This window comes from Heloderma suspectum, chromosome 2 (assembly GCF_057233095.1).
Source record: "Heloderma suspectum isolate Gila_16-S chromosome 2, 16-S_ref, whole genome shotgun sequence".
NCBI classification, from domain to species: domain Eukaryota; kingdom Metazoa; phylum Chordata; class Lepidosauria; order Squamata; family Helodermatidae; genus Heloderma; species Heloderma suspectum.
In genome coordinates, this window is record NC_139459.1 from 50,065,387 (window position 1) to 50,080,609 (window position 15,223).

At 45.3% G+C, this 15,223-nt stretch overlaps 1 protein-coding gene across 2 annotated transcripts in view; it reads right to left on the minus strand.

Moving 5' to 3' along the window:
- The window catches only part of ARHGEF28 (Rho guanine nucleotide exchange factor 28), a 211,346-nt gene extending 196,801 nt beyond the window's left edge, over positions 1 to 14,545 (minus strand). The window contains exon 1 of one of the 2 annotated variants that reach the window (XM_084833481.1): positions 14,139 to 14,545. The gene's annotated coding sequence lies outside the window, so the exon portion shown is untranslated. The remainder of the gene's footprint in view (positions 1 to 14,138) is intronic. The other variant, XM_084833480.1, reaches the window with a different exon arrangement.
- Between the last annotated feature and the right edge of the window lie 678 nt (positions 14,546 to 15,223).

A 15,223-nucleotide genomic window follows, 5' to 3' on the forward strand; every position in this document is an offset into this window, starting at 1 on the left:
CCAGAGGGTAAATCAGCATAAGCTTCATATCCAAGGGTGCGGCACTGCTTCAGTGTACAGCCTGCCATTAATAATAAAGATTCTGTAATCTGAACTTGACATCACATTAGCAATATGTAAAGTAGAAAGGATTCTGAAGCATTCTCCCATGGCCACCTTAGCACTTAAAAAAAAATGAGCAGAAACTTTTTTGTTGACTAACAGAATATGAAAGGTCAGAAGAAGCAGCTCAGTAGATGTACCTTCCTTTAAAACAACAACAGGTATGTCATTTTTAGCTGCTATTAAAATGAAAACACAATACAGACAATGTTTTCTAAAGTACAGTTTTTAGAACACCAGTTTAGGGATTACCACAATTTTGAAAACAAATGAAAGAGAAAAGTTTTAAAAATTAAAATGCAGTTCCTAAGAACTGTAATAATAGCAGATGATGGGGTACCTATGTTGGCTGTTTTGAACAGGTCTGTTCATGTAATTGTTTACTGAAATTGTTTTTAGCTATTTAAATTGTTTTAAATTTTGTAGTTAAAAATGTTTAGACTATGTTTTATTTTGATGTCGTATTATGTAACGTTGTATAATGTTTACAATGTCATAGTTTGTATTTTGTGTGTGTGTGTGTGTGTGTGTGTGTGTGAATTGTTGTGAACTGCTCAGAGAGCCTCGGCTATTGGACAGTATAGACATGAAATAAATAAATAAAGAAAGAAAGAAAGAAAGAAAGAAAGAAAGAAAGAAAGCTGTTTAAAGGCCAAAGGATTTTTAAAAGGTAGCTGAGGAACAAAGTACCGTGATCTACAATCAGATTCCCAACATCTTTTTTAAAGCTCAGCAGCAGCTATAGAGGTGGGGAGGGATTGGCTTGAGGCATCAGCTGAACATCAGATGAGCTGTGCTGGATCAGACCAAAGACCTATCTCAGCCTTCCTTAACCTGGTACTCTCTAGACGTTCTGGATGACAACTCCCAGGATTCCTGGCCATTGGCCAGGCTGGCTAGGGCTGATCAAAGTTGGTCCAAAACATCTGGCAAGCACCAGGCTGGGGAAGGCTGCCCTACCTAGACCAGCATTCTGTTCTGCCAGTGGCCACCAGATGCCCCAATGGGAAACTTACACGCACAACATAAGTGCAATAGCAACCGCCCACTCGTGTTGCCCACCAACTGGTGTTCAGAGGTCTGCTGCCATTATGACTAGAAGCACTTGGAGGAGGAGGCTTAATAAACTTTTCCCCTCCACCTTCTCCCCATTCAAATTGCCCCATCCCTCACATGAGGCACAGGTATTTCAAATCTGGAAACAGTGCAAGGGAAAGGGTTAAGAACATAAGAAGAGCCCTGCTGGATCAGACCAAAGATCCATCTAGTCCAGCATTCTGTTTACACAGTAGCCAACCAGCTGCCCAAGGGAAACCCACAAGCCAGACATGAGTGTAACAGCACCCTCCCGCCCATGTTTCCCAGCAACTGGTGTACAGAGGCATGCTGCCTCTAAATCTGGAGGTAGCATATAGCCATCAGGACTAGTAGCCATTGATAGCCTTCTCCTCCAAGAATTTGTCCAATTCCCTTTGAAAGCCATCCAAAGTGGAGGCCATTACTATATCTTGTGGAAGTGAATTCCAGTTTAACTATGCACATTGTGAATAAGTTCTTCCTTTTATCTGTCCTGAATCCCCCACCAATCAGCTTCATGGGATGAACCCAGGTCCTAGTATATTAGAGGGGGTGAAAAATGACTCCTTCTCCACTTTTTCCATGCCATGCTTAATTTTGTACACCTATATCATGTCTCCCCTTACTCGTGTTTCCTCTAAGCTAAACAAGCCCAGATGTTGTAACTTTTCCTTATAGGGGAGTTGCTCCAGTTAAACACTTCAACCCAGTTCACACATAACAGCACCTAATCATGGGTTAATTAACAGACAATTAATTGTTAGGTTAATTTTGGGTGGTTTAACCCAAACAACAAAAAGTGCCCAGGTTCGCACATCATGCAGCAACCTATAATCGGGCCAATTGGAGGTTCCGTATGCAAAGTTGTGGCTTTGCCACCATTACTTGGGAACTGGCTCTCTGCTAGAACTGTAGATGTACCAAAGTATTTGCACTGGTTTGCTTTTGGTATTCTGAACAAACCATTGTAATATTCCATTAACACCACAACCCTAAGAATGTCAAGGCCTCTCTGTGCTGGCATAGGTGACCTGAGGACACTGCCTATATGGTAAATATTTGGCTACCCTGTTTTTGTTTTGTTTTTTGCTTTATTAAGAGCCAACCCCATGAGTGTTTTCACACATGAAGATTAAATTGCCTTTGGTGTGCTATTTACATGGATGTCTGTTTATTGTTAATGCGGAAGAGAGGTAAACTGTAACGCAAATGACATCCCAGCCAATACAGGGTGTTTTGTTTTGTTTTTTACATATGCATTATAAACTGAAGTCAAAATCACTTTAATCTTGATAATAAAAAACAGCCTCAAATATATACGCATGCATTTCTGAAGTTGCTCTTGGGCATAAAACATTTAAGAGGCTTGCCCTCAGTATCTGTGCATTCAAGCTATAATGGCACAATCCCATGCAAGTTTAGACAGAAAAAAGTCCTACAACTCCCAACTTTGGGAACAATGGGAGTTGTAGGACTTTTTCTCTGTCTGAACATGCATAGCACTATGCCCTAAATGGATTTTGTCCAGGGTAACTGAAGGACTGTCTCCTCCTACGTAAACCTGTCCATTCTTTTAAGATTGTGCTCTGATGCACTGCTCTGAGTGGCCCTGCCATTAGAGGTTAGGCAGCGGGTGACCAGGGAGAGGCTCTGGAACTCCTTCCCCAGAAATGACACCAGCTTTGTTGACTTTTCACTGCCAAGTTAAAACATTCTTATTCTTCCAAGCTTTTGACAGCTGCTGATATTTTAAAATGAGATCTTCTATTTGGAATTTTGTTATGCTGGGATGCTATTGAAACAATTGTTGTAAAACATCACACACACTTTTGGGGAAAAAAAGCAGAGAAGGCAGGATATAAAAGATTTGAAGGGAGCAATCTTATGGCCACTAAATATTGTCTAGAGGCCGATAGGATTTTTTGGTTTCTGAAACTGAGTTCAGAGCCCTGGCTCCAAGCTTGGTTCCCAGAAACTGCTCTCCCTGCCCCCTGCCCCACCCCCTTGTAGCTGGAGCAGTTCTCTCGACACTGGCTATGTCTCCATGCATGGAAATGGAGCATGGAGATGGGGAAAGGGGGGGCCAGGGGGAGGGGAGGAGACTACAGGAGCCACTTTACGCACCTTCCTAGGCACTACACGGCCTCCTTACCTCCCCCTCCCTGAAGCCGTGGCTAGACAGCCAAAATCAGCTGTCTAGCCAAAAATGCAGGGCGGCCAGAGGACAGAGGCAAAGATCCCCTCTGTGCTCCAGCCACCCTGCATTGGATACTCGGTAGCCTCCGACTTCAGAGGCTGCTATCTCAATACGATTGCGCCCCAAATAAGTAAATTCACAAAAATGAGGAAATTGTGATAGCTTAGTGAGGGGTTATAAAAAGAACTTTAATTGGCAAAGCTATTCTAAAATGTATATAGAGTAAATGCATATAATAATTAATTCTGTTTTGGGGAGGGGGTTCCAGAGCACAGAACTTGTGCATTCTTGCAGTTAATGGATACATCCCCCATATACTGATAAGCCAAAAACACTGGCTTAACAAATCATGATGCAAATGAGCAGCATGCTGGTGCATGCAGTCTGTTCACTCTTCCCTCACATAACATCTGAATCCAGGATTATGGTTAGAATCATAGAATCATAGAATAGTAGGGTTGGAAGGGGCCGATAAGACCACTGACTCCAACCCCCTGCTCAATGCAGGGATCCAAGTCAGAGCATCCCTGACAAGTGGCTGTCCAGCCTCATCTTGAATGCCTCCAGTGTGGGAGAGCCCCCCACCTCCCTAGGTCATTGGTTCCATTGTCGTATTGCTCTAACAGTTCCTGATGTTCAGCCAGAATCTGGCTACCTGTAACTTGAGCCCATTATTCCATGTCCTGCACTCTGGGATGATCGGGAAGAGATCCTGGCCTTCCTCTCTGTGATAACCTTTCAAGTTCTTGAAGAGCGCTATCATATCTCCCCTCAGTCTTCTCTTCTCAAGGCTAAACATGCCCAGTTCTTTCAGTCTCTCCTCATAAGGCTTTGTTTCCAGTCCCCTGATCATCTTCGTTGCCCTCCTTTGAACCCTCTCCAGTTTGTCTGCATCCTTCTTAAACTGTGGTGCCCAGAACTAGACACAATACTCCAGATGAGGCCTAACCAGTGTTGAGTACAGGGGAACTGGTACTTCACGTGATTTGGAAGCTATACTTCTATTAATGCAATCAATAGGTCAATTGCTCCCAAACAAGCCAGAGTTGTAAACCTCTTTAAACCTAGGTTTGTTGTTGGCTTATGAATCCTGGCTTGTTTAGACACAATGAACCATAATCCTAGGTTTGGACCTCACACAAAGCTATCCCTTCCTGGTTTGTTTACTCGCTCATGTGAAGGGAGGAGAAAAGTGAGAGCAAACCAACACACAGCTTATTTACATTGTGGTTTATTCAGCCAGAATGTTTGGCATATCATTACAAGGAAACATGCTTAAGTAAAACAGATCAGTATGTATGATATGAACAAATGTAATAAAACACATTGTGGCTTTTACATTTAGCAGTGGAGAGCTCCTGACTTTTTTTTAACCACTCCCTACACCTTTGCCTTTAGCAGCCCCTGTGTGAAAAGCTTCTCCTGTTGATTTTCGCAGATGAAGGGGCTGTTAAAGGCACAGGAAGAAATGGTGCCATTTATTGTCATGCAATATCTTCATCTCACTATTTTAGTAGTGTGAAATCTTTATTTAAATATTTTACTTTGGCTTTTGAGGAAATTGTACATACAAAATACATTGCTTTTGTGCAGTAAACACTATATGCAAATGAAAGGGCATATTTTGGCTAAGTTTCCAACATAGAAAGAAGAATTACACAAGTGTAATGCCTTGCTGAAGACTGTTCTTAGATTCTTAAAACACAGATGCTCATTTACATTGATCTTTTCCACATTATGTACAACATGAAACAATCAAACATTCTGATAAAACTGTCAAGCAGACCATTTAACTCAATCAGACAGAAGCAATCCAAGTCATATGGACTGTTTTGCTAAGTTTTCCATAGATGTACCTCTCTAACACAGTTAAACCTGCTTGCACCTGCTTTCTGTTTGACACCTACTGTTATGTGGCTGATGTGCGGCAAGGTGCTAAAAAGATTTGGTGCTGGTGAGAACAGTAGTCCTCAACTTTTCAGACCCAGAACCCACCTATACGCTCAGTCTGGAACTCATTTTTAATTCCCAAACACACACACACACACAGTGTATGTCCATCTTTCTCCCCCTTCCCCACCTCTCTCCCTCTCCTCTCCAAAAATGAAAATTTAAAAACAGGGGCAGTGTCTCCAGGACAACCTACTTTAGCTCAGATCCCAGATCAACTGTGCATCATAAACCAACACTTGAAGACCAACCAACTAGAATAAGTAACAGCAATTGGAGGCCCCAGGGCCAAATCCAGGACCTAGAGCAGGGTGGCCACTTATGAATTGCCAAAAAAAGAGGAAATGCATCAACAAAAAAGAAGGAAGTGATTTGCATAACATTTGCATATGCTAATTTATATGTATCGATGCAAATTTAGAAATTACTATAATTTAAATAGAAATAAATACAATTATGTCTCCTCTAGTGGGGAAGATTGTGAGCAGGTGGCCTGTGTGCCTGCCTGTTCTGTCCGCTGTCCAGGTGCTGATGGGCAACAGTTCTTCTGGTTCTTTAGCTTTAAACTTGGGCCAGATCTACATCTCATGTCCTATCAATACGATACCATCGTGGTGATGCTATATCCCTCTTGCACACTTATACCCCATAACCCACACAAGGACATCTGTTGTAGTATTTTGGATAATACAGAATAAAACAGAAATAACACGGAATAAAAAATGGGAAATAACACAGGTCGCAGGGCATGGTCTGAAGGGACATGAGGCAGCCACCGGAAGCTAAGCAGGTTTGGGCCTCGTCAGTGCTTGGAAGGGAGACCACCTGGGAACCACATGTAGCCACCTTGAGTTCCACAATGGAAGAAAGGTGGGATATAAATGTAATAAATAAATAAATATCGCTAGAACAGCAGTATAAAAAAAAAAAGGTGTCCCCAACCAGTCGTGTCCGACTCTAGGGTGCGGTGCTCATCCCCGTTTCTAAGCCGAAGAGCCAGCGCTGTCCGAAGATGCTTCCTTGGCCATGTGGCCGGCATGACTAAACACCGAGGTGCACAGAACGCTGTTACCTTTCCCGCTGAGGCGGTACCTATTTATCTACTTGCAATTTCTTGCTTTCGAACTGCTAGGTTGGCAGGAGCTGGGACTGAAGACGGGAGCTCACTCCGTCACGCAGCACTCGGGTCTCGAACTGCTGACCTGCCGACCTTCCAGTCTGCAGTTCAGCGTCTTAACCACTAAGCCACCGCGGCCCCGAACAGCAGTATATAGAATATATAATGTGCCCCAACTGTTATCAGTTTACTTCAATACTGATAAAAAGCACTAGCTTAGATCTAGCCTTGGACGGGACAGGCCTTCAAATAGAGGACACGTTCACAGTCCTCTAGCAGCCCTTCAAACAGAAAAGTATACATGGCCACCCTAAGGGGCAATGCCTGAACCCCAACTGCCAAGCCAGAGGTGAAATAGGGCCACAGAGGGTGTGGTAACTGCAGCAACAGTAGCAGTTGTGCTGTGACTTTAATCATAGTCTGATGCTGGGACCTATCCTAGGAAGCTACCACACACAGAGAGAGAGCACATGTATGTTCTCAACCCCCAAAGCCCTCTTCAGGTGAAGAAAGTAAAGGGGAATAGCCACATCCATCCCTGTAATTAGCATGCAATTTGAAGCCTCTGGATTGGCCAGGCCTGGTGTAAATACTGGGAGCCCGGCAGGACTGGTGTCAAGGGCAGGCATGATCAGGCACCTGCCGAGGGCCCACACCCCAGCAGGGACCCACTGGTAAGAGCTCCCTGGAGTTGCACCTCCTCTTCACCATTGCAACTTACTCATTCACATGCGTCTTGCTCTGGCCCAGTCAATAGTGAGGGTTAAAAAGAGGAGCAGTAGATGTCACTGCCAACTTGCTCACTGGCTCTCTGCCTGCCAAGCAAGAAAGTGGTAGCAATGGTGAGAAAGAGGATGAGGAGCAAGAATAGCAGTCAATAATGGTGGCGATAAGGTAAATTCACTGAGGGAAAGGGCCCGTTGAGGGTGTCTCGCCAAAGGGCCTTCCAAAGCCTGAAGCCATCACTGGAGCCTGGCCTTCTTTCCTTGCCTGCCCTAAAGCTACAGCCCCAGACATTGACCTAAGGGAACCTGTCCTGGAGAACACCCTGCCCCCTCCAGGACTAGATTCAGGTCCGTCCACCAACAGCTCCAGCCCAACCTTGATACAGACCACTTTGTGGGTTGTTGGCGGTGTCTGCAGCCTTGGCCTTCCCACTGAAGTGGGCCCCCCAGAAAAAGTTGGCCAGGAAACTAAAGGATTCTGCCTCTGTGTGGTTGGTTGCGGCAGACATACTTCAACACTCCTCATTCTATACATTCCATGTAACGTGTACATTCCAATCTCTACCTGGCCATGGTCTTATCTTATAATGGTCTTATTGAACCTATATGGTTCCGGCCCAGCCTATCTTAAGGAGCGCCTCCAGCAGCACCAGACAGGCTGCTTAACAAGATCAGCCTCGGATGGCCTTCTGTCTGTCCCATCAGCCAGGACAGCTAGACTGGTGGGGACGAGGGAGAGGGCCTTTTCTGTGGTGGCCTCCACTCTGTGGAACTCCCTCCCTAGGGAACTCCATCATGCCCCCTCTTTAATGAGCTTCCGTCGTGCATTAAAAACGTGGTTGTTCAGGCAGGCATTTGGGGTGGGTTAGGGTATTTTAGGAAATGTTTTTATTGTAGAATTTTATTGTTTTAAACTGTTTTATTGTATGTTGTACATCGCCCAGAGTGGCTGGGTGACTAGCCAGATGGGCGATTAATAAATTTAATAATAAATAAATAAATAAATTATTATTCGCCTCATTCTGCCTAATAGTAGAGCCAGCCTTTCTTTAAGGCCAGCCAACGTAGCCCTCTTGCATGTGATGGCACAGTTGGTGGCAAAATGTGAGGGAGCCTTTTCTGTGGCAGCACCCTGTTCTCTCTGCCCAAGAAGAGGTTAACCAGCCTTCTCCAACCTGGTGCCCCCCTGATGTGTTGGACTACAATTCCCAGCATGCCCCAGCCAGCCAGCCCAACATAGCTGAAGGGCACCAGACTGGATTAGATCATTGTCCTCTCCATCTGTGTTCTGCTGGCATTTGAAGCCTTTTCTTTTTAAACAACCCTTTGACTCTGTTGCTATTTAATTGTATTTATTGTTAGTCCTGGTTCTCTTACTGCAACCCCCCCTGCTTTTTTTTAATGCTTCTTTTAATCCTGGGTTGTTTTTAGGAATGGTTTTAATTAGTTCTATTATTTTAAATATTCTAATTAAGAGTGGTATTTTGTTTAGTTCTAAATGTTTTAACCGCAACATTTTGTATTCTCTGTTCTTAAATATTTTAACTGGAGACATTTTGTATTTTAGACTTGTATGCTGTACACCACTTTGAGATGTCTTTTTAGATCTAGTCAAGCAATTTTCAAATTGACTAAATAAATAAATAAATATGGGATTGTGAAGCTTTGAGGCCTACACAGCCAAAGCGGGAAAAAACGGTTAAGCTTAGAAGGCTGGATTTTTTGTTGGGAGGGGGTATCCCTGAGAGGAGTAGTTTCATTTCCCCAGTTGTTTAATTTCTTCAGGACTGAAGCAGTACTTTCGGATTTGGGAGAGGAGGGTATAAAAAGAGAGAGCCATAAAGAGCAGAGCAGTAAGAGCAGAGTAGTAAGAGCAGAGTCAGGGAGAACAGAGCAGGAAGAGAGAGCAGGAAGAAGCAGCCTGGAGAAGTCTAAGTACAGCTTGGGTAAAGGAACTTGTGTTTTGCAACCTTTATTTGCTCTTAATGCCTTTGGTATCACTCAGTTCTATTCTGTAAATACCTTCAGTTGTGATTTGCTTGCTTTAATTTACCAATAAACTTTTGTGGTTAAACCCTTGTCTAGAGTGTTAATCACCTCATGCTTACAGCCTACACCCCACCTTATTGGAAAGGGGAAGGTAAAAGAAGGAAGGTGGGACTCTTAAGGAGGCAAGAGATCCTTAAGGAGTTGCTCAGGGGGTCCAGGTCATAAGGGGAACCCTGACATAAGGTGGCAGCACTGGGATTCTAACAAAGGTGAAATTTGGCAGTCCAAAATATTTAGGGTTTTAACAATAGAGCTAACAAAGGCAGTGCATTTTATTTTCGGGTCTGTGGATTAGAGAACAGATAGGCTAGCGAGATGAGCCAGTATCTGTCTATGAACAAAATTGCTCTGACTGAGCAATGCAAAAAGGACAATTTGCAGGAAGAAAAAACTGTAGAAGAGCATAAAGTAATGCTGATCACACATGCAGCAATGGGCGTAGGGAGGCCATAAGTCCTGCTGAGCCTCAAGCAAAATAATGGGAGCTCAAAGAAAGAGAAGTGCAGATGTTGGCCAAGAGGAAGGAGGAGGAAAATAAGCTGGAGTGGGAGCAGATCCAGATGTGAGGGGAATCCTGGCAGAGATTGAATCAGGTTTTTACACTTTTTAGCCCAGTTTGAGCACTTCCTTTGGAGGGATATACATTTTGGTATCAACGTGTAAATACATACAATTGTTCTAGAGTAAGAATACATGTAAACTGGAGCAACACGATGCCTACGTGAATATTTGGGGCTAATTCACATAGCCCCTCCGCCTCTCGCCATTGGCCAGGTGCTTTTATTTTCAGCCCACACTACCCTGTGCCCAGGTCATCCAAACAATTCCTTGCAACCAGTTCAAAAGGCTCAAACTGCACAACCGCTACTCGCCTAATAAAGTTAAACAGCGCTGGTCAAAAACAGTGGAGGCTGGTGGCGCCGATGTCAGTGGGGTGGTGATCTGCTCCAGGTTTCAGTCAGAACCAGTCAGAACTCTAAAGGACCTGTCCAAGGCCAACAAGATGCCTACAAGCAGTCTGTAAAGACAACAGCTAACTGAAGGCTCTGCTATTAGCCATTGGTAGATTTCCTCCATTATTTTTTTCTGTATCCTTTTTAAAACACCATCTAAGGGAAATACTACATGCTATGTTAAATACATAATGTGCAGCTGATCCTCACTTTGTTTTTGTTGTTGCCTCTCAGTGTAAGCATGTGAAGGCCTGATCTGGATCAGGAGCACCATGCATAGATTGGGGAGGTTTAAACCTTCCCACCCACCTGCTTCCCCCACCCCCAACACTTGCTCTCCTATTCAGGGGCTAAAGAAAGAGAAAGAGAAAACTCCACAGGTGCAAACTGAAGGTTTTAGTTTTGTGTGCGCATATATATACGCACCTATACATATGATTCTGGCAATTTTATTTTCAGCCCCTTTCCTAATCATTCCCAATATTGAGTAGGCGTTTTAACTGCTCCTGCACACTGAATTGAGATTTTTCAGTGAGCCCTTTGACCAAAACCCCAAAATCTTTTTCCATGGTAGTTGCAGCCAATTTTTTTATAACATATAACATATTAGTAATATCCATTTTTGCTGGAAACCTTGTATCGTTGCATTTTCCCTGTTTTCTGCCTCTCCAGTAACGGCAGGCTTCATGTTTGCATTCTCAGCTCTATCTTTTTCCACACTTCTTCCAGGTTTAAAAGTGTTCCTCCCAGTCAGTTTGCCAAGCCTGTCGTTACGCACATTGCTTCTCATTCCTTTTCAAATCCTACTGCCACAATCCGTCTTATGACAACAACAATAGAAACAAACATTAAAGCATCTTAAATTATTCCAGTTTCTCTCTCCCAGGACATAAGGGCTTTGAGGGGAAACGTTTCTGCATAATGAACATTTGAAATATTACCAATAAATCAGTATGCAAAGTCTAGTTTTATCAAAGAAACAAGCAGGCAACACATTTAAAACTTGCGAACCTGCCAGCAAAGCCAGGAAGAACACTCCGGGTGCACTTTTTTCCTTTTTTTTAGGCCTTTGGGAATTCCTTAGACAGTTTATCCATTCAAAAGAATCTCTTTAACTTTGTTTCCCCCACTACCAAATATAGTGGCAATAATTCTCATTTACAGTTTTACATGCTGTAACATAATCTTACCCTCAAACTAGTAAGGTTCAGTGAACATGTGCCAAACGAATTTGCATAGCATTTAATTAATGGACCCATAAGTCTACAGGCATTATGAAATAGTTTTCATGTGGCTGACTCATTAAAAAAAAAAGTGTGCATCTTTATTCTGTTACTTGTTTTGTGTAATCTGAGTGCTACCTCTTACAGTCAGTTTTCTTCATGGGAACAGAAAACCAAATAAAGAATACATTCCATTAGTTCCAAGTGGCACATCCCATGTCTATACATTTGCTCCGGCTTTTAATGATATACAAGATCTTCTCATGGCTGTTTTTACTGGCTGTTTTTGCAGCTTTATCTTGTTTGGTCAGAACTATATTTACTGTATTTCTGTCTTTTATTGCTATTTTACTATTGTAACCCTCCCTGATGTCAGTTTATGGCAGAAGACATGTTGATTAAAAAGTAAATAAAATTAGTATATTTCCCTTCTCCAAATCTACACATGAATGATAGCCTGGAAAGGACTGAGGAGCCCTCTTATATGTATTTTAAAGGGGGAAGTTACAATTTATTCACACAACTTGCCCTTCGTAAATAATGCAGTCTGCAGAGGTTTTGCCTTCCTGTCTCTGCAGCCAATGCATCTCAAAAAGGTGCCCTCAAATGCAAGAGGAAGAGTTTACATCAGTGTCCCACAAACTTTGATACTTGATCCACAACAACCCCACCCCCGCAAATTAAATATGGAAGAGCACTTCATACTCCCCCCCCCCCAAAAAGACCTTTAGCACATGAAAAGGTAAGAATCACTCAGTCTCAGGGAGGTCTACTTGCTAGACTTCTGTGCAAGAGGCACTTTTCCAGGGGCGGGGTGTTCTTGACTGGAATACTCTGGTGCCCCACACACATCTTGGACTGCAACGGTCATCATTCCCAGTCATGCTGGCTGAGAATGATGAGCGTTGCAGTCCAACACATCTGGAGGGCACCAGGTTGGGGAAGGCTGGAATAAAGCAAGGTGGCCAGAGCAAGTGACTCTAAATGCAGAACTGTAACAGGCAGTCTCCTCCTCTGAGGGAAGGTAATTGTGCCAAATTTCTGTACTGAACAATTTAGTCACACACACAATGCAGAAACAAAACAAAATGAGCCATTTGGCAGGAGGCAAGCCCAGAGCAGTGACTCATGCAGAGATGCAATAGGCCACCTTCTCTCTGGGTGGGTACTTCTGCTACATCTTTGCACACGGAGTGATTGGATCATTCAATTGCACCCAATACAAGGAAGGCACAGAATTACCCAGCCACCCTTCCTGCCTGGAAGGAGGTGAGGCAAGGGCAGTGACTCAAATGCACAGAGATGAAACAAGCAGCCTCCTCCTTCAGCCTCACAGGAGTCTTTAATTATTTATTTTTCATGGCACAACTTGAAGGATGACAGGCTTACATCAAAGTCACACTTGAGGATGGGGTGAAAATGCTAGAGTTTGACAGGTGTTGCTCTTTTCACACCAGTGCGTCTAGGTAACTAGAAAAAGTAATCATTCTAGGAAATCACTACACCAAAGAAACGTATTTATTATTTTTTAAAGCATTTAGTTTGCCCAGCAGCCTAGACTGACAGATACATGACAGATGAGAACTCCACCCTACGTAGGAAGACCTAACAGTAAATGCCCTTGAGGGATGGAGGTAAAAGGTATGGGACTCACAGCCCTGATTCTCCAACCAATGTGACATCATACCCACCCCCCTGCCCCCGATACAAGTTCTTTTTGGCCAATTTCAAGATCTCTTTGTATTTCAACTTGTTGCCCTATACATTATTCAGTCCTCTTCAATCTGGGAGGGGTTATTTTTAGTGCAGTAATTTTCAGACACCAATTGATCCAGCTGTGCCTTGTGCAGATACTACAGGTGAGACATGCATGAAATCCACCATGAAATCAAGTTTAACATGCTTTGTGCCACTAGTGCAGACAAGCCCTAAGTCAGAAAAGCTATATTAAAGTACAAGATCAAACTAGGCAGCTATTGCTATACTAGGCCTGGAAAGTAGCTGCTGCAAAGATGCACACAAGCCTTCAAGTCACACAGAACTCTGTATTGGGCAGGACAGAAAAGTAATGCTTGCAGGCACACAGGTCCAAACACTACCACCATACTAATCTTCTTTAGATTAGGCAGCTGAATTTCTCCTGGATCCACAATGTTATGTTTTAGGGGGGTTTTTTTACAAAAAGATTAATTTTTCTATTGGACGGGATTCACCAATGTAAACTTATGCCAGACTGCAAGCTCCGCTAGAAGTTTTCATTAGACATAATGGAAACGTAGTTTATCCTGTTGACGTTATATATACATGGCAAACTTAGGAGCAGATCCAAAATGCCCCCCGCCGCTGCACCCCTCTCTGAATACACTTTCAGCGGGTCAACGTTACACAAAGGCGCATCTTTCCCCGGCGCTCCGCATTCTACAGCGCACCATCTGGTAGGCTCGCCGCCACCGCTCGCATCTGGCAGGCAGCTATCCGGCAGATATTAACTTCACCACAGGCAGATATTCCACCGGCAAACCTTTCCCCACTCACTGCCTCGACACAGCAAGAAGACTGCACCGGCTGGATTTCTGCACGGTGGCTGAAAGCCAAACAACCGTGGCCGCGGGGAAGCCGGCGAGCCACCGTCAGGCGAGCCACCTTTTATTGCAGGGAGACCCAGCGCGAGAAGCCGAAGCCAGTCGTCCCACAGACCCCCGCCCCGCCCCGCCAGCCCCGCGGAGCCCCAGGTCGCGACCGTACCTGTCACTCCGCCGCGCAGGAGGGTTTCCGAAGTGGCGCCAAGGCGGAGACGCCGCGAGGCAGAGCGCGCCCTCGGGGGCTTCGGCTCGCCCGGCACCGCCGCGGCTGCTCCCACCACGGCCGCGGCGGCTGGGGTGCCGAGGGGAGGAGCCGGGCACTGCCCGCCCCGCCCAGCCAGACTTGCCGCTCCTGAGCGCTGCCAGGGCCGCCTCGAGCGGCGAGGGCGGGGCCGGGCAGGCGTCGCCCTCCGGAGTCGCTGCGCCGCAATTCGGGCGCGCTCGCTCGCTCGCTCAGGGAGCGCTGGCGGGACGCGGGAGGCCTGGGCCGGGGAGCCGAGCAGCGACCTCTGGCGGGCCACGGTCGGCCGCGCCGCGCCCCTGCGGAGCTGCTCGAGCGGCAGCGGCCGAGCGGTCGGGGAGCGTCCGCGCACCGCGTCGCTGCAAGCCGGCTCGCGCTTCTTGGGAGAGGCTTCCATTCAGCCCCAGTTCTACTCCGGCCTTGCGAAGAAGCGAGCCCCACGGATGCCAGGCGGCTCGTTCACTTCACAAAGCCGCCGTGGTGGGGATTACAGCCCCGGATTGCAAAAACGGCGGCGCAGCTCGGGCATTTCGGGCCTCAGTGGTCTGACCGGGGCCCCCTTAGGCAGCCACGTGTCCCCCTGCGGTTGTGAAGCGGACAGCTAACATTTCTCCTTGCCCGAGATCCATCCCATGCTTTACAACTGCTCCTACATTCCTGATACGTTGGAAGGGTGGGGAGCTGTCCCCCCACCCCCGAAAAGGCTCTGCTTTCCAACCGATATTTAAAAAATAATAACTGAGCATGTGCAGTTTTGTATTTGAACCTTACTTAAATCACAGCTCCGTCAGACTACTGGAATAAAATGGAGTTCGCTTCCGCAGCTATGAGACGAAACGCATTTAGGGTGCAATACTATGCATGTTTGGATAGTTGTTTAGTATACAGTTCTTTCCCCTTCATGGATCACTGCCTTGTTGTGGCGAAGGGGCTTGCGTAACTCAGTGAAGCCATAAGCTATGCAGTGCAGGGCCACCCAAGACGGACAGGTCATGGCAGAGAGTTCT